This window comes from Onychostruthus taczanowskii, unplaced genomic scaffold, assembly GCF_017590055.1.
Source record: "Onychostruthus taczanowskii isolate IOZ18803 unplaced genomic scaffold, ASM1759005v1 scaffold54, whole genome shotgun sequence".
Taxonomy (NCBI): domain Eukaryota; kingdom Metazoa; phylum Chordata; class Aves; order Passeriformes; family Passeridae; genus Onychostruthus; species Onychostruthus taczanowskii.
Genome location: NW_024503013.1, coordinates 2,137,166 through 2,162,451, shown reverse-complemented (window position 1 = coordinate 2,162,451; position 25,286 = coordinate 2,137,166). Strand labels below are relative to the sequence as shown.

The 25,286-nt window shown below is 43.3% G+C and overlaps 1 protein-coding gene across 1 annotated transcript in view; it reads left to right on the top strand.

The window, feature by feature from the left end:
* MAML2 (mastermind like transcriptional coactivator 2) overlaps window positions 1-25,286 on the top strand; it is a 209,138-nt gene that overhangs the window by 169,926 nt on the left and 13,926 nt on the right. The gene's annotated exons all lie outside the window — the stretch shown is intronic.

Genomic DNA, 25,286 nt, shown 5'->3' with positions numbered 1-25,286 from the left:
GCATTACTGTGAGATGGATTTGCAGCTGGCTGCAGAAATGCATTTGTCTGAACAGAAATGTCCCTTGTAACTTCCTGAAATGCTCTGAGTGTGGAAGTCGGGCCTTTTGGGGAGGACATACACTGACATACTTGTGTTGGGATCACAAGACACCAGAGCCTCTAGAGACACTGGGGTGGTGTGCTTGGAGAAGGGACCTGTGTTCATGAGCCCTTTTGAATTGACAATGCAATCCCACTCTCACGGACTGGAGGCAGGGTGTATGAGGAAAGCTGGCTTTTGGGACATGTTGCTAACTGAGGTAACAGGCTCTGAGCAAGGAGCTGGATTTGCAGGAGCACAGTGGAGCTATGTGGTCAGCTGTCCCCAAGAGCAGGCTTTGGAAATATTTCTATGGCAGGGCTCCATCTCTGAGGACACACAGAGTACAGACTCCTTTCTGGTAACCATCATTAGCTTCAAATATTGCTTGCAATGCTTAGGGCTACAGGGCTCCCCAAAGACCCTACAGCTTTTCTCTGCATATTCAGACTGACTGGTGTGCTGTCCTCCAGGGCTGCTGTCAGTGTTTTTGGGACGGTAGCATGTTCCTTGGAAGTGTTCAGTCCTGCTTTACTCTGGTGTTATGATCACAAAGGGCCTTTGAGTGTTAGACACAATTTTTAGCACAGCAGAAGAGAGCCTTTGAACTCTTTTTCAACCGAGGACACAACTTCCCTAGGTGATACTGGAGAAAGCAGAGCAGAGGCCAGTTCCTCTTCCTCTATGTGCCTGCTTTTCCGTGTGCCACTTATTTCCCCACTTTGGTAGCTCAGCAAATCCCATGTGACAGAGGAGGTGCTCCCATCCAGCATGGCTGGGCAACAAGAGAACCGAAAGCCCAAGCTGGAGCTTTTGAAGCTCTCAGTGTGGGCTGGGGGCAGTTGGCTCCAGAGGAGCAGCTCAAAGCCAGTACAGAGCACATGGGAAAAATCCTCCCCCTCTAAATCTGAAACACTGCACCCAGGCACAGGGCCAAGTCAGATCTTTGGGCTGTGCTTTGCTATCCCTCCCACCAAATCCCGGTATGTCCTTTCTAAACGTTTCATCAAAATAAAGCACGATCCCAGGGCCTCCCGTGTGTTCATGGCTGGCAGTCCCCAAGAAAGGAACAGCCTTGGAAGGATGTGCTCCAGGATGTAGCTCCTGGGAGGTGATTGAGCCTGTCTGTCCTTCTCATGGACAGGGTGCACTCATAGGTTGGACCATTTTGTTAGGCAAGGCAGCCCAAGCCACAGAAGTGTCAGAAAGGCACAACAAAGGGTTAAGGTGTTCAGCCCATTCCAGCCACATCAGAGTTTACTCTCCTTTCCTGTTTTCATTCATCTCTGGCCACTTCCACCAACCCACCCACTCCCACCCCTTCCAATAACCTGGTCACTTTGTTTGGGGAAGACATTAACTTTCTGCAGTGTTGCTCTTAGTGTGGTGTGGGGCTTTTTCCCCTTCAAGATTATGTCACTTTGAAATCATTTCACTTCTAAAAATGACAATAAACTTTACACTTTCCTGCTGTAAAACAGGCCAGTGCTGTCACTAGTTTGCCCATTCTGGGGGATTTATGGCACCAAGTCTGATGTGATGCAATCCTCTCAAATGAAAAATCATCACGACTGAGCCTGTAGCACAAAGAGACGATTTAAGAGGAACGGGAATAATTAAGGCTGCCCCTTACAAGCCCAGCACAAAGGCATTTCTCAGAGCAGCCTGTACTCTTAGTGAATAGGCAGAAGGGGATCTTAATTGTCCAAGACTGCAATCCCCCATGGTCTCCACCACATCTGCGAAAAAGGCGAACCTGTGTCTTTGGATTTTAGCCAATGCCTGGGGGGAAAAGAGACTGTGATTCTGGTGGTTTTCTTCCTTCCTGAGCCCTCCAGACCTTGCCAACCCTGTCTTGGTGAGGGGTGGGTGCTGAACCTGTGGCAGTAGCAGCACACATGCACATACACCCACACACGCGCAGCCCACATAGCTCTGGATTACCCTGTTTTCAGTTGTTTCCTCAGTAAGGAACCCAGAGCCCCACATATTTGCATAAATAGCAGATAGAACTTCAGTTCGGCCAGGGCTGTCATCTCTTGCTCAGCAACTGCTCTCATGTGAGCCCCTGGCTTGAGCTGGGATTTAGAGTCTCCTGCTCCCACATCTGCTGCATGAACCGCTCACCTTGTGCCAGTCTAGGGCAGGAGTCTTCTCAATGTCCCAGAAAAGCCCAAACCAAGGGCTGCTGAAAACCTGTGGTTGTTTCCCAGCATCCTGGGGACTGAAGCCTTCTGTGTTAAACCTCCCAGACATGTCTCTTCCCAAAGGTCCCTGCTGCAGCCTGCCTTTCTCTCAGACCCAGGCACCAGGTCACCACCTCCTGCTTTTCTGCTGGGGGATGAAAAAGGGTCCTGCGGTGCTCTAATCTTCCCCTCTGTCTTTTGCCTAAGGCACAAAACTGCCTATGGAGGGGAAAATTGCCCAGCAAATTAATGTCCTGCCCATTTACTATTGGCTTGAAATCTGAAATTTGAGACCAATTAGCATTCAAACTGGGCATTTAAGAAAGAGAAAAATCCATGTTTTAGCTAAAATAATAATTTAAGTTATGTTTTGAAAGTCCCCACTGAGACAGTTTCCCCAGAAATGCAGGGGATTTTAGACTACTACTTTAAATGAGGGTGCTTTGAAATTGGCACTTGTTGCATTAGCAGCCCTTGCTGCTGGCTGCTCTCTCTTTGAGAGCGAAATTCATGCCTAAAATGTTAAAGGAAATTGCCACTCCAGCTAAATTACAAGGTGGTAGTTTCAAAAATACCGAACTTCAGTTTATCTGCCCGCCTTCAACTGAAAAAATGATCAGTGATTCCAACAGGAACAGGTTCTGGCTGTTTCAAGCTTTTATTAAATCTCACTTTTTACCTGGAAATGTGACTGAACAGAAAGCCAACAAGCATGCTATAGAGACCCAGCTTTTATTTTTGCAGGATTTTTAACTAAATGCTACATATAGTTTTCATCTTCAGTTTCTGTCTTGACTCTCTCTTTCCAAGAAGGAGACTTCTGATTATAAAAGCCTTAGGTCAACTTGCAGCTGAAAGTACTCTAAGATCACCATCTCTGCAGCATTGCGAACACAAGTGGTGTAGTTTACTAACAATCATAAATATAAAAATGCAATAAGTGTGCCAGTGCTAATCATACTTCATATGAGCAGGCTTCTTAAGCCTTTATGCAGGGAAAAAATTGTCTTTGACTCAGCTCCTCATTACTATAATTTCTGTATTTGTTGTTTTATCTGTTTCTTAAATCCATTTCTTAATGTTACTCACTGGAATTCTCAGCAGACTGCATTCAGGGGGACCATCATGTCAAAAGTTAGATCTGAGAAAGTGGCTCATTTGCTCTACGTGCTTATCTCATTTTCTGTTTGCAGGGCATTGATGCAAATCCCGATATCAGATAATTGCCTTGCTTTATTGTACCTGGAGGCATGTTTTTGAACTTTGGACTATTCATGCAGAATCCACAGTGTTTCACAGCTAAGTTGGGATAGTTAATTCATGTATGGTCGCATGAGCCCAGTAGCATAATTTCTGTTTCTCCATTTGATAGCCATTTCAGGTTTTCACTGGTCAGTGAAGCAATGCCAAGAAGAGATAGAATAGAGCTGGGCTTAGCCAGCATGGTGTCCCAAGAAGAGGTATTGTCCTAATTTTTTCTTGCAGTGCATTCCATCAGTACATCCTTCACATTTTTCCTGAAAGCTTCCCCCACCATCCTCCTCCAAACCTCTCCTCCTCAGCTTTCTGTCACCTGTCCCTCCCTGTGTTTATTTCACAACGTACAAAGGAATTGGGCTCTGAGGAGCATTTGGAGCTGGACCTGCAGATGTGCAGAGGTGACAGTGCTGCTATGGCTGTGCCTGTCAAAGCTTTATCCAAATCCTGCCTATCTAAACTTACCAAACCATTGGGACAAAGGTCTTGGTGTCACTCAGTCATTGTACTCTGAGGTGAAATGGAAATACACTATGCTGCTATATAGAGAAGGACAAGCAAGTGTTCTTCTACTGCATGTGTTCATGCAGTGTTTGGCTGAGGGTTGAGGGTTGCAACCATTCCAGTTTTCCAGCAGCTGCTTAAGAAGGGAAGGTCTTGTACATCAGCCTCATTTGCCTTGTTATTGTAGCTTCCATTTGGCTTTGCCAAGTAAAAGATCATACACCATTTTAGAGTTCCTGTTGTAATAGATGTAAATTATTCGCACTATTTGGTTGCTTTTTAGAGCTGGTCTACAAATAAACATTGGGTCTTTTGCAGCGGTGAAAATTCCATAATTGTCTGAACATTGAGAGAAACATAAGTAGCTTGAACTGCAAAATAAACGTGTAATGGTGTAGATTCATTTCTGTTTGCACTTCCCTTGGTCATATTTCCTGCACAGATAGAATGTAAAACTGGTCGTTCCAAAAGAAAGCGGGTGCAGACTCTCTCTTTGGGCACATGGTGAGCTCAGGTAGAAGTTGGGAGGAGATGCCATCTGCTGGGAAGTGCGGACATTGTCAGAAGGAAAAACCGCATTGGAAGCAGCTGTGAGCAAATGATACGGAAGATTAAATTAATGCTCTATGTCTAGCCACTAGCTAGGGGTAAACCCCACCTCCCACTTTCTCTGCAGCTTGGAACGCTGAAGCAGCTGCTTTCCTCCCGGTGGGATGGTTGTCCAGCCCTTGTTGGCCAAGCAGCTGCTGAATCACAACCACCACTGCTGTTTGTGGCTGTATGAGCCTGGGAAGGAGCATGTTGGGGGGAAGAGAGAAAGACGTCAAACAGGAAGATTTAAGGCAAGCAGTAGGAGTTGGTATAAAGGAAAATAGAAGGTTAAAAATCTAGAAATTTAAGTGGAAAGATAAATGAGCCTAAAGAAGCTCTGGAAGGGAAAACTTTTAATAGCAGGAACCACAATAACAATAATTGTCATCATTGGGGACTGAAAAATACGTGTCTCTAATCCAGCAAAATGTTGAACTTCCTTGAGTAATGCTACTAACACCTTAGTTAAGCAGTTATGCAAATGCTTGAATGATAAAGATAAATTTAAACCAAAAGCAGGAAACAGCACGTCAAGAATAAAACTGTTAATTGTTTTTTGATTTAATCCTCTGATTCTCATTACTGCTTCACTCTACAACCCACTGTGTTTTCACTGTAACTTTCAAACTTTCAAGGTGGTTGTAGAGAAGAAGGTAGAGTTTAGTGCTTTTTTCATTTCTCCCCAGTGTGTGATTGCACTAAATGTGTTTTTAATATTGCTTTTTACCACTTTGATTTTTTATTTTGTTGTTGTTGTTCACATCAGAAAACCACAAGACAGAAATTAGATATGATTTATCAGGAAGTATCTGGGGCTATGCCAGATGATTAAAAAAGAAAAAGAAAACAAGAATAACACACATGGGGGCCCATCTAAATAAGAGTCATTGAGCTGCAGTCATTAAAGAGAAGTTCTCTGTAAACTGGAGTTGGATGGGCTGACAGTAACAACGATATCTGTATCATTTTGTCATAGGAAAGGAGGAATGCGCATATTGATGGGGATTCCTTACAGTATTTGAAGGGGACCTACAAGGAAGGCAGTCAGGGACGTAGTAATGACTTGCAAGACCATGAATCAATGGAGACTTGTGTGGTTCAAGTTCTTCAAAGGTCATTTCTCAAAGATCTTGGGAAGATAAGGTGATGAAAAATAATAGCCAGTCACAGAGGTGTCTGGGTAGATGGGTGCATAGGTGGCTAACGAGGCAGCCAGTTGGCAAGGGATTTAAGAATATGACCTCTAGATGACCTACATTTCATTTGCTTGAAAGTTCAAATCTATTCTCCCTTACCTGGGTCCTGAAACGGGCCACTGAAGGATTTGCATCTTGCTGGGGCTTTTATGCTGCTCTCCATCAGGGGTCACTCCATGAAGCACCTCACCTTTGGGCAAGGGCACACTTACTCCTCTGCTTGAGGTGAGGGGATGGACCTGCTCCTGCAGAGGGAATCTGTGCTATCAGAAGCATCATTGCCAGCTCCTCTCAAAAACAAGGAAACATTGTTTGGGTGATTTCTTCCAAAAATATGAAGATGGGAAAGTAAGATCATTTTTGCCGTCCTTACCATAAATTTCACGTGAGATCCAGACAGCAGAACTCTGGGAAACGAAGGGATTGTTCCACTTCAGAGAAAGGAGTGGATTTCTGGGAAGAGGGAGGACAAATTTGTGTCTCTTGAGATTTAACTACTACTGAAATTCAAAGCTCTCCAAGCTTCCTGCATTTAGTTTTCATATCTGTAAAATTTTCTTTGTGCTTGTCCCCACACTTTAACACCATAGAAGACAAAAGCACCCAAGGACTTCATTGTCAGAATGAAATAATACAGCTAATGTAATTAAATTAAACTATTACAATACTAATTATAGCTCAAATAATAATAGTAGCCAGAAGAAGAAGTAAGGCTGTAAATGCTAGTGTTTGAAGAATTCTGCATGTAGTCAGAGCCCACAATCAATATTGCTGTTTTCAGTGCTGCAACGCTTCATCACCCTCCTAGTGAAAAATAAGGTACCCTCTACAAAATGTGCTAAGTGACATGTGAGTCAGTCCAAGAGCTCTGAAATCCTGTCTGGAATGCCAGGGGAGTAGTTAAGCAGCTGCCTTCTTATTGTCATAAAACTTGATAGCTTTTTGCAAATACGTACAAATAATGTTTTGTTTACTTTCACTGTGAACACACATACTGCCAAAAAGCTCCAACAAAGTTTGGTGCTAATTTTTTCCCATCTTCATTTCATTGCTTGTTGATTTGGCAGGGCAAGGAATAGACGGCATTCAGGACAAATCACATTGTCAAACTTGATAATTTTTAAAAATAACAGAGTCAACATCTGAAAGTAAAAAAACTGGGATTTTGTGGGACTGGATTAAAAAAGGGGGAAGGGTACTGAAATACCTTCATTCACTATTTAAAACAGTTACTCCAAGCAGGAAACTTGGCACTAGAAGCTTTTATTAAATCAGTTCAGTGGGATCTGTTTTCAACAAATGAGATAAATGTCAAGTCGAAGTCTTTAGGCACTCAAAGTGCATCACATTTTCCTTCCCCAAAAAAGCAGAACAAAAATGTGCACAAAAGAAATTACTTACATATGTAAAAATCACATTCAGTTTAAATAATCTTTTCTTCCTGCCTGAATGTATCAACAGTGTAGCAGAGCTTAATGTAATCTTTTAAGAGTGTGATTATTTGAGAATGTTTTGATCCCCTCTACTCCTTATTGTTAACCTACATCACAACAAACATGTAAACATGTATTTATCTGTATAGCATCTTTGTTTTGGTCACTGTAGTTCTGGGTGATTCCCATGTGTATATGGACAGGGACATTAGGGAAATCAATAATAATTCTTTACAATTTTTTTGTTTTGGTCCATTTAGGAACCTCTCTTTTTTTGCTCAGTCTCTAATCTCCCATTATGTGTTTTTCTACCTCCTGGATATCTGTTTTTCTGCTGCCTACTCTCTGTTAGTGCAACCTAATGCTGCCATGTGTATTCATTGTGGTGGGCAGGAGGGAGGACCTGGCATAGAGAAAAGGGCATGCTGCTCTCATCTGCAGCTTTCAAACTTCCATTGCTGGTTAGTCCAGAGGTTTTCTGGCAATTCAGTTCTTTGCATTTTAGTAGAAATATGGCAACAATTTTAGGAGCATATATTCTTTTTTCTTGGAGAAAACAGACTGAGGAGTTGCAGTTTTAGAAAATGCTAAAACACATGAGTTTTGTGAGGTCAGAAACATCAATCTCTTCATGCTAACTTAGTTCCCTGAGGATCCCAAAGTGATGCCTAAGCAGCCACAGGAAATTAGAAAGTTTTTATTTCCACTGTTTTTATTGGTATACCTGATTTTATTGGTATACTACCTGATTATGGCTTTGCAAGACAAGGGAGGGAGGGTACAAACAACTTAAAGAGGCGTAAGGGTGCTGAAGGAATCTTTCAATCCCAAAGCACTGAGATTTGTAATCCTTACTCAAACTAAGGAAGGCTATTGTCAATAGTCCCTTGATATTTAAGCTCTCCAAGCCACTGAGTCACTGGGCCTACTCATCTGAGTCATTACAGAAAAGAGGGAGTGCTGCGGTTGCACAGAGGACTTTAGCAAAGGCCAGTTTTCAGGGAATATCCCACTGAACAAATCCTCTCCTATCTAAATGTGCAGAATGTTCAAAACTCAACAGGGAGAGAGAAAGAGCAAGAGAGAATTGGGGAGGGAATAGCAGGTGGGTGATGGAAAGCAAGGGTGAGTACAGTGGATCAGATGAGTTCTCTCTTCTCCAGGGGATGCTCAGCCAGTTTTCCATTCTTGTTTCATATGATTCACACTTTGCTCTCCCAGCATTACTGATGGGAATCTCAAAATATCAGAGAAATGATGAAAAGAAAGCTTATTCCTTGCCAGGTCAAAACATCAGCTATGGACAGGACAACTCCAGGAAAAGCCATGGAAAAGTATAGTTCTGGTGCCTCGCATTCCTGATTGCAGAATTTGATAGGGCCATTTAGCAAATCTTCCTAAATGAGCTGTCTGGTAACCAGTAAAAAGGTCCTGCACACTTCCATGCTGAGAATGTCTGGCACGGGTGTTTGTTGGGCTGACCTTGCCCTCTGGTACAACAGTGCTGGGTCTTGTGATGGCCATGAAATATGGAACTCTGTCTTTTGAGGAAAAGCTCACAGAGGTCTTAGAAAGCAAATCAAGAAGTTTTCCTTTCTATTACTATCATTGCATGCTTTCTTTGAAAGATTATTTCTCCAAGAGGCAGAAGCTTGCTTTCTAAATCTTTCAGTTTCTCCTATAAATCTGTAATCACTTTTTTCACTTCTTCCTCTGAATGTAATGATGCACCAGCCTGATATATCTATGGAGGGAAAAAGTCTATATCAGTCTTTACCTTTTCAGAGCTTATGAAAGTGACCCTGCTTCAGTCTCCAGTCCATGTCTTCCCTGCACAGATACCAGATATATGCTTGGTTTGGTCGCCAGAAGATTACAGGAAAGATCATGATGATAGGAATTTCTCTATGATCCTTTTAGTTTCCTCTCTTCCTAAAACATGCCTGTGATAATAACCTGAAGGTATTAAATAATTCAAGGGTGGTAGGTTTGTTCCTCGCCAAGATACGAGCATTAGAATTGTGGTGTCCATTGTGTCAGCACCTCACATGTTGGCTTCCAAGTAGAAGATGAGGAAAGTATTAAATGTCATGCTTCAATCCTATGAAAGCTATGGATGTTTGTCCTCAAAGGGCAACTGAGAATTTTCAAGCACAGACATCTCCAAGTAAGCAGAAAGCCAGCATAACCAGGTTTATACTCTCCACTGTTGTGTATGCACAGGGCCGGTTCATGGACCGGGTCACTTGAGCAGGGGCTTGGGCAGAGCCTGTAGGTCCCTGCAGGACCATTCCAGCCGGTGTGGGATTGTTTTGGCATTTCTAAGTAGCAGAACATATGGATGTTGGCATCCTTGGGTCTTTTCCCTGTGTTTGAGATGTGGTCTGCTGGTTGGTTAGAGAATGTACAGCCAGGAATGTTAGTTGGAAGAGTCGGTGTGGGTGGATTTTGGGTCTGTTTTAGCATACACCTGTTTTCTGCTCCCCATCTTGCTTAAAAGGAACTTCCATTTCCTTTTGGCTGCTATATAAATATGGAAATGTGGAGACTCTTATCTAAAAAAGTTCAGACTATCAATGGGCTAAGAGACAGCCAAATCAAGTTAGGAAAAAAACTGTGAATAAATGGTCAGGTTCTTAATAAAGGAGTTTTATCATTGGGATTAAAGGAAAGATCTTTGATGTGTAACAGACAAATACATCTATTAAAAGGGGTAAAAGAGTGAAAAATTTGCTCATAGGAGAAATTACTCAGTGTAAAACTAAAAGCCAGCTGTAAAAAAAAAAAAAAAAAAAAAAAAATGGTTCTTGTCAAATAAATGACTATAAAATGCCTAATGTCTAGATGTGGTTAAAAGAAACAGTCCTGTGTCTATGTACACAATCACGAGCTCTGACTTAAACTGCCACTGCTCAGAGATATATTGGGTTGTTATGAGTAGTTCTCTGAAAATATCAGGTCAACAGTTAGTGGAAAGGCAAATAGCAGGTATAAAATATTGCCAAGGGACTAGAAGGCAAACTGCAAAACATCATTACCCTAGTGTTTCAACCCATGATTTACAATTCACTCCCATTTTGACTGCTGCAGTGCAGTTCCATTCTCTCTAGAAGAGGATCAGGGAAAGGCAGCAAAAGTGATCAAGAGCAATCTGGGAGGGCCTGATGAAGGCATGCAGGTATGATTGACACGAAGAAGTCATATGAGGGGGAGAAGCACTCTATTTGCCCTCTGTTTCCAGGTATTTATTACCAGCTGCTGTTGGAAACAGGATACTCAGGTAACTAGAGCTGTTTGCTAGCCCTTATGCTCATTTTTATAGCATAGAATAGAATAGAATAGAATCTGGGATAGGAGAAAGCTGTTGCAACCCACTGTTACTCATATGGGGAAACTTGTACTAGATCTTGCTGTGTTGTGGATGTATCACTGATTTTTGCACAGAATTAAGGGCAGCAGCGTAGGTCAGACCAGGGTTTCTGCTGAGGCACCAGTTACAATGAAGACAAACAAGATGAAGTTTAGCTTGTGGGCAGAAATTTCCCAGAACACATTGGCAACTGGGCAGAATCAGTGCTTTGGCTTGGCTCTCAAGCACACTGGCTCTCCATTCCAGCAAAGGAACAAACCTAGACTGTTTCATAAGATGGGTCAAATTCCTCCAAATAGATATGGTTTAAAAGTATCTGCTAGTAGATGACTGTGCCACATGTAAGAATTGTAACACCTCTCCTAGACAGGAATACAGGGAATCACATTCTGATGCTTAGTGAAGGCAATTCAGTTTTGTAAAATTGCCAACTACCTATCAGTAATTAATAAAAATGCAGAATTTACAGCACTGTTGTTGTAATTATTGGTATGCGTTCTTTGTCCCTGTCAGTGATAACATTCAAGCAGAGTTAAGGAGCATCATTAATAACAGCTTTGTCACACTGATGTTACTAATAAAAACTAACAAATTTTGGATGATCACAAGCACTGTTGAACCATGTCCTCAGCTGAGTATTTCAGGTGTCTTATTTGCAGTTGCTGTGATCACCAATGATGTGTGATCTGGAGGGACATCAGTGGAGATGAGGATCCCACTGTTTTATCCCAGTACCATGACACTGAGAGGCCTCACTGTACTGGGGCATCATGGTTGCCACGTAAGGGCAAGTGGTAAGATGAGGCATGGTGTGCACAGCAAGGCTTTCACTGGTGTTGGTCTTGGATTTGAGGTAGATCTGCTCACTCACAGCACAGTAACCCTGCAGGAGTGGCTCTGATGCTAGTGGGAGTGGTTTGCTAAGCAGGGAGGTTCACCTCCAGGCACCTTAGGGTTAACTTGTGGCACCACTTGAGGCTGGCAGCAGAGAAACTCAGGCAGAAGCTGAGAAGCTAATCTACATGCTAGAAATGGTGTTCTGGGAACATTATCTCTACCCAAACTAATTTTCCTTGTTTCTGAGCTTGCTCAGAGCTACCATAGCATCTCTCCAAGGCATAACATTGTGTAGCTCTCTGATAGTACCTCCAGAAATCACATGGATGTTCTCTGTAAAAAATGGGAAGGAACTAAGGGTCCTTGCCAACACACTTTAGAACTGACTATGTCTTAATTTATCCATGACAGAGTGTCTTACTCAGTAGGTGAGAATTTAGCTATGAGTATATTGAGTGGCAGCCAGCTTGGAGCATGAGTCTAATTTACTGTAACTCTTGCTACATTCTGTCTGATCATTATCATGCTGAACAAAATGTTTTTAAAGTGCTTTTGTAGGGTTGAGTGACTTGTTCAATAATTTATACCATTTTGGAGGGATTAGAGGATGAATTTAAGTCATCAAATAATGCCATTATGGCTCAATGACTACATTCTTTATCAGGGAAAAAAAAAAATCAGTTGTAATTATGCTCAAAAAGACAGAGATCCTTTATTCAGCAGTTCCCCCAAGAACAATGATATCAAAGATGCTGATAGGTCTCTCAGCTGTAAAGAGGGCTGTCCTTCTTTGTTAGGAAGGAATAGATCAGCTACTGTCTGCTTATCTGTGTATCCAATGTGCCATTTATGCCACAGATTTTCAGTATGCCATGCCTTTAAACGTCTGCTCCTTGCAGAAGCCAGATATCCTTCTGCATGCAGAGCTGTGCAAACTCTTGGGAAGCCCATGGCGCCACTTAAGCTGCTGGGAGTTTTGCCCCTAATTTCAGCAGAGAATTTCTGTCTGAGTTCATGGAGCAAAGAAAGGGCAAAGTCCTTTTGGTGGCTATCTGGGACCTTTACTTGCAGTAGATTGCAAGGTGCCTGCCTGACCCTTATGATTAATTTAATGTTTCTTTTCCATTTTGTTTGTTTTTATTTATTTAAACTGATAGCTGCCCTCTCTAGGGAACCACTGGTATTTCAAGAAGTTGTGCTTTCCACCAGTGGAGTGAGCATTGCAAGATTTCTTTGGACCCAGATTATGTCTAATGCTGTCAGACTAGCAGTGTAACACAAAGTTTTCATTTTCTCCTTAAAGATATCCAGTGAAATGATGAAATCCTGCTCACTTGACCTCTGAGCTGGCTTTTCAGACAAGCTTTTAGCAGCTTAGGAAGACTTATCTCAGAGAGGAAAATCAGGTCATGCAGTGTGTGTGGACAAAGACTAGATAAATTATTTGAGCAAGGGAGAATACATTAAATCATCCCTTATCCTTGCAAAATGACTGTGTGTACAAGGTGAGCACTGGTTGGAGTAATTCCCCCAGAGGATCTGAGACGTGCAGGCCAGAAGTAAATATGTCTAACCATGAGGGTGTTTGGATTTGTACTTCTCTGCACATTGCTCTACATGTCCCAGACTTATTAACTTGTTTGTATGACAAAGCCTGGTCCAAAGCCCAGTGGGATCTTTCCAGTGTATTTGCATTTGGCTCCTAACTCTGTTACTACGGACTTGGTGCCCGTGTGCTTTCTTAGACAGATTTCTTGCCATCAGATGAGAATTGTTTCATTTCAGTGTATGCCCAAAATGAGCCCCCCACACTCCTCCAGTCAGCAGGAGAAGAGAGGCACCTCCAGACTCATCCCATTCATTTCAGAGGCCAGACTTGGCCAGTAACCCTCTGGAGACAACGATTTGCCTTCACTCCATGAACAGCCGGGAGAGCCCTGGTGACTGGATTTGGTACCAAACTTTGTGATGGCATGAAACAAGCCTTTTTCTGGCTCCTAGATAGGATAATGCAGGAAGTCCTGTCCCACTGTCTGGGAAAGCAACGACTGGTGGGCCCACTGTAAAGATGGCTGTCGGAATCACTCAGCACTCTCCTGAATTCAGATGCCATAGTAGTTGCGACACCTAATTATCCATGTATAGTAGGTGGTCCAGATAGGAGTGCACAGCAGAGCAGCAGATGGGGGTTGCTGCTGTCAGATTAGATTGAGATTAGATAAAGCTTAATTAACACTTTATTTTTGTAAGATTCAACTCTGATTAGTCACACAAAAAACATTACAGAGAAGCGGGGCAGAAATCAAGAGGCATAACTAACATTATTAAAAATCAAGGAAGCATTTTTACAGAACAAGACCTTGCTAGTAAGGGGTTATTCTCTAAATTTGACGCCTCTTTTGTCTGGAGAACAAGATGTATGTGGAAAGAGTTCTTTAACCCACCAACCAACTACTGGGTAAATCTGCCCTTTCTAGCTCAAGTAATCTAATTTACATAATCATGCATATTTCAATACCCATTTGAGGTGCTTTATGTCATTGGTTAAAATTCTCATTATTTTTCATCACTTCTAGATTTAGAAGAATAACAAGAGGGACACAGTATTGTAGAGATATTTTATCAAGACCCCTAGTAACCTCCATACAATTTATCAAGAGTTTTGGTGTCAAGCCCCACAAATGTCATATATCTCATGATATTTTTAATATTCTGAACCCATGGCTTGACCCATCCAAAGATTTTTGCCCTTCTCATAATTAACAAAGGTATGTGAAGTCTTCTGTGTCGGAGTGTCCTTCTATTGTTTGAATCCACATAGTGTCCTGGTAGGCTTCTCCTGCCTGTAAGTTCTAAAAACTTACCAGAAACTTTTGTGTGATCCACAGGGAAGGTCGCTTGCAGGAAGAGCCTGCAAAGCAGTCATTGGACAAAATTTTTTTCTGTGCCAGATAGTACAAACCAGTGAGCCAAGTAAATCCCATTTAAACCTTGTTTTTAAGTTAAAGGAGACATGTGCTGTCTATGGCCCAAGAATGAATCCAACTTTTGCTTTTTAGGATAGAAAAAGGATGTCACAGATTAAGACAGTTTTGCTGTAGAGCAAATATGCAGCTTTAGAATATCTAAAATCCAAAGTAATCCAAGCTTGCAATAAATGAGCGCTTCTCCCTTGCCCTCTATTGTTGTCCAACTGCCAGGACTGCAAAGGGATGACCTCTAGAGGGAATTCAAATCAAACCAAGCCAATTTTTTTTTTTTTTTTACCTCAGTGGTGTCTAACCAACTATTTGCAGAATGTAGTACAACTCATGTAGTTCATTTAGTTCAGCTGCGTTCTCCTTTTGCTTTCTCTCTTTGTAAGCACAGTTTAGTGGTCAGCTGGGTGTTTCTATTGCACTGTTTTGTCTGAGCTGTCTGGTCCGACGTAGCTCAATGGGCATTGCAGATGCCAGCGAAAGCTCCTTACTGTACTTTTTATCACCTCAGCTCTGCCACCAGACAGTGAGAAGGATACACCCTGGCCCCTAAAAAGTCTGATACCAATAAACAGGGTCTTTTCTTAGCTTATGTGTTTATTTAACTGTGTAGCTATGACCAGTCATGTGAAGATGAGGGCAGAACTTGCATCTCCCCAATGTCTCTTCAAAGGCATTGCCAGAAGACAGCACTGTCTCCTCCCCAGCACAGCCCAGGGCTTGTCTGGCAGGGCAGACAGTGTGAGTATAAAAGGCTATCCAGAGCCCCCTACTCCATGCTCTCTGGGTTATTTACCTTTGCCATATCCCAAATGTGGGAAATACCAGAGCAAAATATGAAGGTGATTTGGCAAAGGCAATTGCATTTGTGCTTTCCCTTGCTCAGAGAAAGAAAACAGGATGGTGATACCCTGTCCACCTGTTCTTTTTCATAAGAGAGTAAGTCTGTTTAAAAACAGGGATGCAAAACAGGTTTTTACTGCTCTTGCACAAGAATAATACAAAATGAGCAGAAGTCGTCCAAGAAAGTTTTTGTTGGCACCAGCCTTCCCATTCTCCGGAGTCGCATGTTATCTGATAGCTGGCATACGGCAGGCTCTGGATAGTCTGTTATTCTTTCCCACGCTGCAAGATTTGGGCAGTAAATAGCTTAAATAAATGCCAGAAGTATAATTCACTTTTTACTTCATCTGATTTAAGGAAGACTTTCCTCAGATAATTCCTCCCAGGCATGCTGTCCAAGGCAGAACTGGTCCCTGGTGGATCAATCTATTCTGACCTCTCTAGCTAGCTCCATTTCAGCCTTTTAAAGGTTGGAGATAAAGAACAGAAGAAACAACTCACTACATCCAAGCACTGTTGCACTTTTCTCCGAGCTCAGTGAAGTGCCACATGCTCCTTGAAGGGCCTGTGCCATTACACAGCATTAGTGCCCCATGTCACCTTTGAAATAATCTTTTATTCCTGCAGCAGGTAGCCACCATGCCTGGTAATGCTTCCAGAGGAGCAATGAGGCAGCAGATCAACTCCCATGATGGGGATCCTGGCCAAGCAAAGAGCTAAACTCTGCAGGGCTGAAAGCAGAAGTGGAGAAGCTCTGCCTAGCTCTGTTACCTCTCCAAGAAAAAGACTCTCAGTACGATAAAATTGTTTGAGTTGGAAGGGTAGCTTTAAAGATCATCCAGTCTAACTCCTCTGCAATGGGCAGGGACACCTTCCACTAGATCTCATTGCTCAGAGCCCCACCCAACCTGACAGTTAACATTTCCAGGGCTGGGGCATTCACAGCCTCCCTGGGGAACCTGTTCCAGTGATTCACCAATCTCATAAAAAAATGTTTTCATTATATCTAGACTGAATCTGCACTCTTTTAGTTTAAAACTACAAGTGGGAATGGAGATTGACAGTGAAGACTGAGGCAAAAGGTTGTTGAGTATCTCATAACCCTTTCTTAGCAGTTTGCTGGTCATGTTCATTGAGGGGGTAAAGATTTCCTTATCTTTCCTTTTCTGGCTGACATCGCTGTACAAGCCCTTCTTGTTACACTTCACGTCCCTTGCCAAGTTCAGCTCCAGCCACATTGGCCTTCCTGACTCCATCCCTGAACAGCTGAGAATCATTCCTGTACTTTTCCTGGGATCCCTCTTCTTGCTTCCACTACCTGTGCAATTCTTTCCTGCCCTTTAATTTGACCAGCAGATCCTGATTCATCCATGGTGGTCTCTTGCCTCCCTTTCCTGATTTCTTATACCTGGGGATTGAGAGGTCTTGTACTCTATGGAAAGCCTTCTTAAAGATCTGCCAGCTCTGTTGTGCTCCCTTGTCCCTGAGGGCAGTTTATAATGGGGTGCAATTGACTAATCCTTTGAATGGCTGGAATTTTGCTTTCCTGAAATTCAGGGTCCTGACTTTACTCTTTGCCTGATCCAGAGAAGTATTTGGAACTGCTGGGATTCCTGGGAAAACCACACTGCTTCCTACATCTTGAGATCATAATGAAAAATTAGTCAAATCCCAGAGTGATTTTTAGGAAACCTAGTATTTTCACATTTTAATGAAACTGCTGTTGGCACAGACAGATGAGGGATAGGTAGATTTGTCAAACCCTCAGGGTGCTGCAGCCACTGGCACCATTTTATCACACTCATCAGGACAGTGTGAGGGAATGGCAGGAGCTTAGGTTTATGTCAATTCCTGCAAACTAACTCCCCATCAAATTAAGTTGTTTTATAACAAAAACAGTGGTTGTTATAAAGGAAGGACAGGGAAGACCACAGTTGGGGTTGTGTGATAAGGACTCATTTAGAACGGCATAGATGGGCAGTCAAAGCTACTCAGTTGAACCATGAGTTGTGCACTTGCTCCTGTGCCATGGGCTGTCCCAGTTGGAAACCATTTGGTTTTGTCCCACTTCCTGCTTCTGTGCCCAGTGACACTCAGCTACCAGCCCCAGATCCTGATTTTGGTTAGCACTAGTCATTGTCCTGGGACAGTAACTGGGAACAAAGAGATCCAGTCCCACCTGAGGCATGTCCCTTCTGCAGCTTCAGTCAGTGCAGGGAGACGCAGGTCAGAGCCATTTTTCACACATTGCTTTTCAGTGTTGGCCTTTGTTTGCCATCAGAGTTCAGAGCTGTTGGTGTTAGAAGGCTGATCCCAGGAGGCTCCAGTTTAAGGGTGCTCATGTTCTTGCTGTGTATTCTCAGCAGGAGAGCTTTGATCTTCGTATGTGTCTGACAGTCATGTCACCCATGTTGTGCTCATTTGAATTGAAGTGTTTGGCTCCAGTGATGTGGTTTTTCTGTTGTTGTTCTGCCCGCTTAATTATTTTTTCTTTCTTCATTAAGTATTTTGTTCAGGTTGCCTGCTCCCTTCTCCTGCAGAAAAATTGGCATTTATGGTATTTGCTTTGGGTTTTTTTATTGCTTGAGGAAAATTTCCATATTATATCATCATTTTTTTCTCTCTCTCTTTTTTTTTTTTTTTTTTTGTGCTCACTTAGAAGTGACACAAATTTGTTTAAACTACAGACAATTAATAGGGATGGTGAATCATATATGATATACCTCATTCATCTGGCTCCATGGAATCCCAGCAGCCCAGGTCTCCACAGCAATCTCTGGAGCACGCCTTCCTGTACAGTGCCCACATACCCTTTGGTTTACAGTGACTGTCACAGTCACTGCCAGGGGGAAACATGAGGATAAGGCAAGATGCCAAAAAAGATACATTATACATAAGCCTGCTACCAGCCGGCTACCTTCCTTAGTGCTGATTTGTAAACTGAACATTGAAATATAAACATGTATGTATGAGAGAATCACCTATTACTGAATTACTCTGCGCTTCACCTTGCAAGACTCTCGTTTCGATTGATTATGGCTTTTCTAAGTGGGCTGAAGTTTTCTGTATTGACCTCAGGCTAGACAATTTGTGTGAAAGATAATAAACATGGCAGTGAGACAACTACATCTATTAGGTGAATTAGGTATACATATACACAGATAATATATCCTCACAGTAAAGATACAGGCAGATAATCACAAGTGTCTAATTCAACCAGTTCAGGAAGTTTTCACTGCCTCAGCTGGAAATTACCACTCTTTAGTGGAAGCACAGAGCCTGCCAGAATGCACGTACCTTGTCCTGCAGTACTAGGCAAAACAGGTCCCTTCACACACGAACTCTTGTACCAGCTGGAGGAGGGGCAGTTTCTTAAAGCTCCTTCATTTGGTTTCCTGCAATTGTGTGATGATAAACTAAAGGGCTTGGCTTCTTGTAGTGTAGATACTGCATATTGCAGCCATTGCACATTGTAATGCTGAAGTAGAACAAATCATTATGTGTTTGGTTTTGTCCAAAACTAGATAGGAGTCTTCATCATTCATGCTCACTGGCAAACTTATTTCAGAATAAGAGATCATGAGGCATTCAAAAACAGAGCTCCATACAGAGTGCAGGATAGTCTTTGTACAAGTCCATCAGTGGAGGCTCTCTAGTGGTCTCTCTGAACCAGGTATTTTGTCCAAAAAGTGTAAGATGAGGTCACTGCCAGCCAAGAGTGCCACTGTGCCCCTGTGGCTGGATGGAGATCTGGGAGGAAATTCTAGCCCCGTTGAAGTCAGCTGGAGTTTTGCCATTGACTTTGATGGAGCCAACATTCCTCTTCTGATGCAGACATTTCACAATAACCTCCTCTGTTGAACTTTCAACACATGCATGTATTTTTCATTACAAATAAACAAAATATTTCTAAAATGGACACCTTCATATATACAGTATGCCAGAAGATGACATTAAAAATTCATCATGGTGCACATGGTAAAACACTAATAATCCATCCTTGATGTCTCTGGGAAAAATTCTGACATGAACAAATCTCCTTTAGATCATTTTGCCTGAATATACAGCAATCAAATTTACAGCTGAGGGTTTATTATTTTTGCAGAATGCACATGCATTCAGAATTTGCCGTGCTCAGAAATGGAGACAAGACATTCATCTGTGTGCTTGGCTTTGGGAAAAGACATCCCTGTGTGTCCGGACATGGGCCTGGTATAGAGCAGACAGGAAATCTGCCAGACTGCCTCGGCAGGAGGCTGCCTTCAACACGTGCAGCAAGGAACAAGAAATGTCTTAATGATTAATCACTGTCAACCTTTGTTCTCATTAAAGACTTGATTGTCAGACAAGGCTGGTAATGAGGCGCTGTTCCTGGGCCTGTTGCTATGTGATTGTGCAAGGGCTGAATCTGAGCCTTACACCCTGCAAGATGCAGCTCCCACTTCGCCCAAGTTTAAGGAGTTGGGGTTGGGAACATTGTTCTAAGAGTGCCTGCTAGTGGCTATGGGGCTGTGCAGCTCTCTGGCAAGGGATTATGGCAGGGCCACAAATAAATCTGAAAATATGTTCACAAGGATCTTGGGCATGAGAAGCTTTCCTTTTGGTGTTGAACAGGCAAAGTGCTATAATAAGTTTCTATTAAGAATTGTACAAATAATTAACTATCTGTCAAAGTGAGGATTGGCTCACTCATTTTTATGTTTGGAATTGTGCACAGTGTTACCTATTTCTGAAAATAGTTCTGGGGTGCACTTAAATTTCAGCGTGCAAAAAAACGTATTTTTAAAAAGCCTGAGCTCCCTGGATCTTCCAAGTAAGAGCTGCAGCAGTTGGGTTTGCTGGAATACTTATCCCTCAGCATGCTGAATACCTGCTGCATCACTTGATGTCCAAACATACCACTCCAATGGGTGACTTACACCATGAGGATGCAGAAATCAGGTGTGTGCTCTCTACTGTCAGGAGCAGTTCCAGTTTCAGTGTCTGAAGGGATTAGTCCACATTTCCTGTTTGGGCTCCACCATTCAGTCTGCTGAAGAAGTGACACAGCATTTGCTTCTTTTCCCTGGTTGGATGAAGGCACAAGTATTTCTGGCAGACAGCCTGGGCTTGTGAAATCGCAATGCTAGTGTCCATGTTTCCTTGTGTATATGCCTTGGAAACATGGTTGGCCCTGAATTTTTTATCCTGAGAGCTCAGATGTTCTCAGGAGAAAAATATAGGAGATAGTCCCATGAGGCTGAGCCAACTTCTTATAAATACCACAAAATTACTGAAAGGAGCTATTTTGCAGCCTTCACACAGCTGTATCTTTGGATGTTAGACACAGAAAAAACAGCGCTTGGGATCTTGCAATGTTCAGGTTTTTCAAATGCTGTTTGTACATATAAAAGCAATCTTCCTGGAATGCATAAAAATATTCTCTGACAGATTTTAGGGGAAATTCAGCCTATGATAGTATCTTCCACCTGGTTAATTTGGGAGGCTTTTAGGTGACTCTATATAACACTCTTAGAAAGGCATCCACTTTTGCTTGACAAATCATAGGGTGTTCACAGTCACTCTTCCAGGCATCTTATTCCAGTGCGACTAGAAGCATCCAAGATGAGGAGTGTAAGGGAATGCTCCTATCATCTAATCTGGATTCCTAATTCAGTTGTGTAAATTAAACATCTGAAGCCTAATTATAAGCCCCACCTCCCTGTATAGTGAAGGGAGAGCTGCAGCAGGCAGTTTGGAGAGAATCTGCTCTAAGATTTTTGTTAGAGACCTAAACTTCAAGGAGACTCACTTTGATGCTGTGTATTCCAGATATGAAAAAAGGTTGAATGAGTTTGAGTTGTTCAGGAAGATACTGTTTTCCACTCCCATCCAGCTGAACAAGCAGTAAGGCAAGGGAGAATCTGCTTGGCTGTTTCTCCCCAGTCTGTCTTATTTCCTTATACACACATCATATCCTCAGCTGTTGAAGATTAAACTCCTGAGTTTAACCTCAGGAACTTCTTGGTGCTCTCACAGTACACAGTGGCATAGAAAGCAGCCCTCTGCACTCCAATCAAGAGTGGGAGTTATTCCTAAAAATATGAAAACTCTTTACTTTTTCACTAGAGCTGAAAGAGTTCTTACTTGACAGGCACTCTGCTGTGGTTCTGCTGGAGTTTTGTTTTCTTGTCTGAGGCAAGGACACAAGCAGGCAGTGCTTGGAGTTCAGACAACCATGAAAAGCCCAGTATTTAGCAGAAATGGGTATATCTGCTTCCATTAAATGCAGCAAAAATAGGTGGCTAAGAAGAGGGCTGGTGGGTACTAAGACTGTTCAGCAAAGCACCCTGTGCTTGGCCTCCTAAAGTTGCATGAGTCAGACCAGCTCTTCTCAATAAGCCAAAGTGCTTGGTCCAGCAGCTGCAGGAGAACCTCAGATTGTGCCTGTGGAAAGGAGCATGCCAGCTGGGGCTGTGAAGGCTCACATCAGGGGCTCACAGGGCTTTGCTACCAGCCTTGCACTACTCTGAAACACTGCAGGACTTAGTTGAACCATTCCCCTTCCCCTTCTCATCCTCCTCCTCATACTTCTTCTGTCCCTCTTCTCCTTCTCCTTTTCCAAGTTGTCCAGGGTGGTTTGCAGTCAAACCAGAAAGCCCCCGAGAAGCTCACACTGTGGGGACAGCCACTGGCCCCTTGAAGGAATCCACAGAGGAGCCTTTTCCTTCACCGTCCTCACTCTAAGCCTGCAGTGAAGAGCTGCGCAAGCCCGTGATGCCAATTAACACAAACTGCTTATGAGTGAGGTCATCATGCATAGGTTCGGTCACCAGATGAACATGACTTTGCACATCCTTTCCCCGGAAGCAGCTTTTTGTAAGGCAGGCATCTATCACTGCGCAGACTTCCATAAATGGATCTGAAGACTTTTCCTTTCTTCTTTTAATTCTTTGTTTCTTTAAGCCAGAACTTATGCAAGAGAAGAGCAAAAGGTGGAGCTGTCACTCTCAGTCTGATGTGGGGCACAGAATGAGTTGCCCCACAGAGGAACAGAAAGGTGGAAAAATTCCCTATCTCCTTTTGAGGGAAAATCTGCAAGAAGCAGAAGCTCATCTTGTGGCACAGATGTCAGGGCTCCTGGCTGGGAAACAAACAGCCTCTGCGGGCATTGTGGTTTTGTACAAAATTGACCCATTGTTTCCCTTCTCTCCCATCAAAACTATTCATCAATTGAAAGCATTTCCAGGAGAAAGAGGGGAAAGGTTTGCACATTCTTTTCCAGCCAACTGTCCTTAAACCACTTCTGAACTAAGAATGCAGAGACATAAGCATGCAAAAAGCTTTGAGTTCCTGACAAGCTTTGTAGGGAAAGAGAGGAGAGGAGAGGAGAGGAGAGGAGAGGAGAGGAGAGGAGAGGAGAGGAGAGGAGAGGAGAGGAGAGGAGAGGAGAGGAGAGGAGAGGAGAGGAGAGGAGAGGAGAGGAGAGGAGAGGAGAGGAGAGGAGAGGAGAGGAGAGGAGAGGAGAGGAGAGGAGAGGAGAGGAGAGGAGAGGAGAGGAGAGGAGAGGAGAGGAGAGGAGAAAAAGGGCAAAAAAGAAAAGTCTATTTTTAAAAGTTCATATATATGTTAGAAGCCAAAACATCCCTTCATTTGTATGAACACAAATCAGCTGCAGCAGGGATAGTAAAAGGCAAACTTCGTCTTAAATGGTTTGTTTTACTGCTAATTTAAACATTTGAACATAATGTTCTTTGTAATGCTTATGAACAAAACCACAGTTGTGCTACCAGCTCTGATGAACTCTCACTGTCTGCCTTTCTGCATCTCATAGGTTTTATATGGCACTGTAACATCAGATAATGTGGTGCAACACATCTGCTTTGTATGTCGAGAATCACCATGCTGAAGCCTCAGCTCTGGCAGGGCAGATGGAGTTTTGTGGTGGTTGGTGAACACTAAGCCAGCCCCAGCTGGCACCAGGGATGGCCCTAAAAGGGCTGTAGGTCATTTGCAGGGCTAGAGGAACGTGGAACATGCAACAAGTAGGAGTAGGGCAGAAACTGGGGGTAAACCCAGGTGGACATTTGTACCTGTTGGAGGTGTGATGCTTCTAGCCTGTCCCTGACACCTGCCTGGCTGCAGGGATGTGCTCCCCATCATGTCGCCTCCTTGGGGGCAAAGGGGACAGGTTACCTTCCTCATGCAGGGAAACAACGTGGTGACACCGTGCAGACAAGCACTCGGGGCTCCCCAGCTGGAGGGATGCTGGGCTGCCTCTGCAGCCTGCTGGGCACAGGTGCCCCTGGGCAAGGGGACAGGCATGTCCCACTCCAGATTTTTTTTGGTCAGGGCTTTCTAAAGTTAAACCACATGAACTGCAGCATGGAAGCCCAGGAATGACATTAAAAATCAGCAGCTCTAGATGTATGGAGTTGCAGTAAAGCTGCTGCAGTAAAGCTGGTCTTAGAGCAGGGTGAAACAGTAGAAGCAGGGTAAACCAAACATGCCCTTCCACTAGGGGATGTCAGGAGGCACACTTTGTCCTGCGCAGGGGCAGAGCCCCACATCCCTGACAGCAGTGCAGCCCTTCTGCCGTCTGATTTGCAGTGATGGAAGTGCAGGGTGAGAGCAAGGCTCGATAGCACTGGTTTATGAAGGGTCAAACTGCTGTGCAGCTAGTCTCCTGATTTATTAGGAAACTGTTCTTCCTTCTCCCATTGCAAGGGGAAGATCAGCAGGCAGGAGAAGTAACACATCGTAGATTCATAGGCTCACACTGACATTTCATGAACAGCAGAGAAAGGACCAAATGCAAAAAACCCCAACCTGGCTCCAAGTTGATGATTTACACTGTTTTCTCAGGGTCTGTGTGCCAAGCAGCTGGTGTTTTGTGCCAATGGCTATTACAGAAGAGCTTTCTTTGATAGATACTGTGAATGAACACTACACAGTTTATCTTAAGACAAAATCCTCCCCACTGCTTATATGGGCTGGTAGGGAATGAGGGAAGGAAAAACTTAGGCTTTGTTGGTTTTTTTACGTAGGACTGAAAGCACATTTGGGGGAGCCTGCACTATCTGTGCAAAAACACAACAGATGAATTCTATTAATGGCGGGAACATGTGGCTGGGTTCAAGCTAGAGTTGTCATTTGAATATAGAAGTCAAAGCCAATTTATTGTAACATATTTTTCTTTTCAAAATATTTTAGGAAAGACAAAAAAGTTTGCGCAACAACTTGGCAAGCGGGTCTGTTGAGAGGAGGTATTTTCTTGCTTGCAGCTAACATAAGGGCTGAAAAATGTGGCAGTGCCGAGCAATCCTAGATTCCTTCTGGAACTGAAAGAAAGTGTGCAGGATATAATTGTGTAAGAGCCCAATAAATTTGAAGGGTGGGTTTGTAACACTGCCTTCGGGGCTGCAGGTGGCTCCAGAAGAAAGTCAAGCTTTTTATTTCAGTAACAGTCTTCAAATGCTTTATCTAACTAGCTACGCACTCATGTCGCCCCATCTAGAAGCCATGGAGTTATTTTAAAATAGAAATACCCATAACAATCATTGTGCTTCTTCCATGCCAGATGGTAGAAAGATAAGTGGGATTAGTCTGCACTGAGTGTGTTAGTGGGGAGGGGAGGGATGCAAAAGCTAAGGCACAGGAATGAGCTTTCCTGGAGTTTGCAAAGCGCTAAACATCAGTGCCCCATGGTCTTCAGGGCATGGGTAGGCTACGTATGACCAGTCCTTGTTTCAATGTCGGTCAGCCCCTGTTTGCCCAAATGCCCCAGGGGACAATGGCCACAGAGCAGAGCTTTACGAGGATAGCAGCCCAGATCCTGGCGCTGCAGCTTGGTACTGAGGGAACCGCTGTACAACAGGGAGCATCAGACTCCCGATGTGGGGTCTGGTGTTCCAAGGCAAAAATGCTGCTGCCTCTTAGGTTGTACAGTTATGTGGTTGGTTCTTATGGTGAATTGCAGCCAAGTGGGTCAGAGAATGGATGTGTCTACTGACTGTTGTGACCTCTTCAGT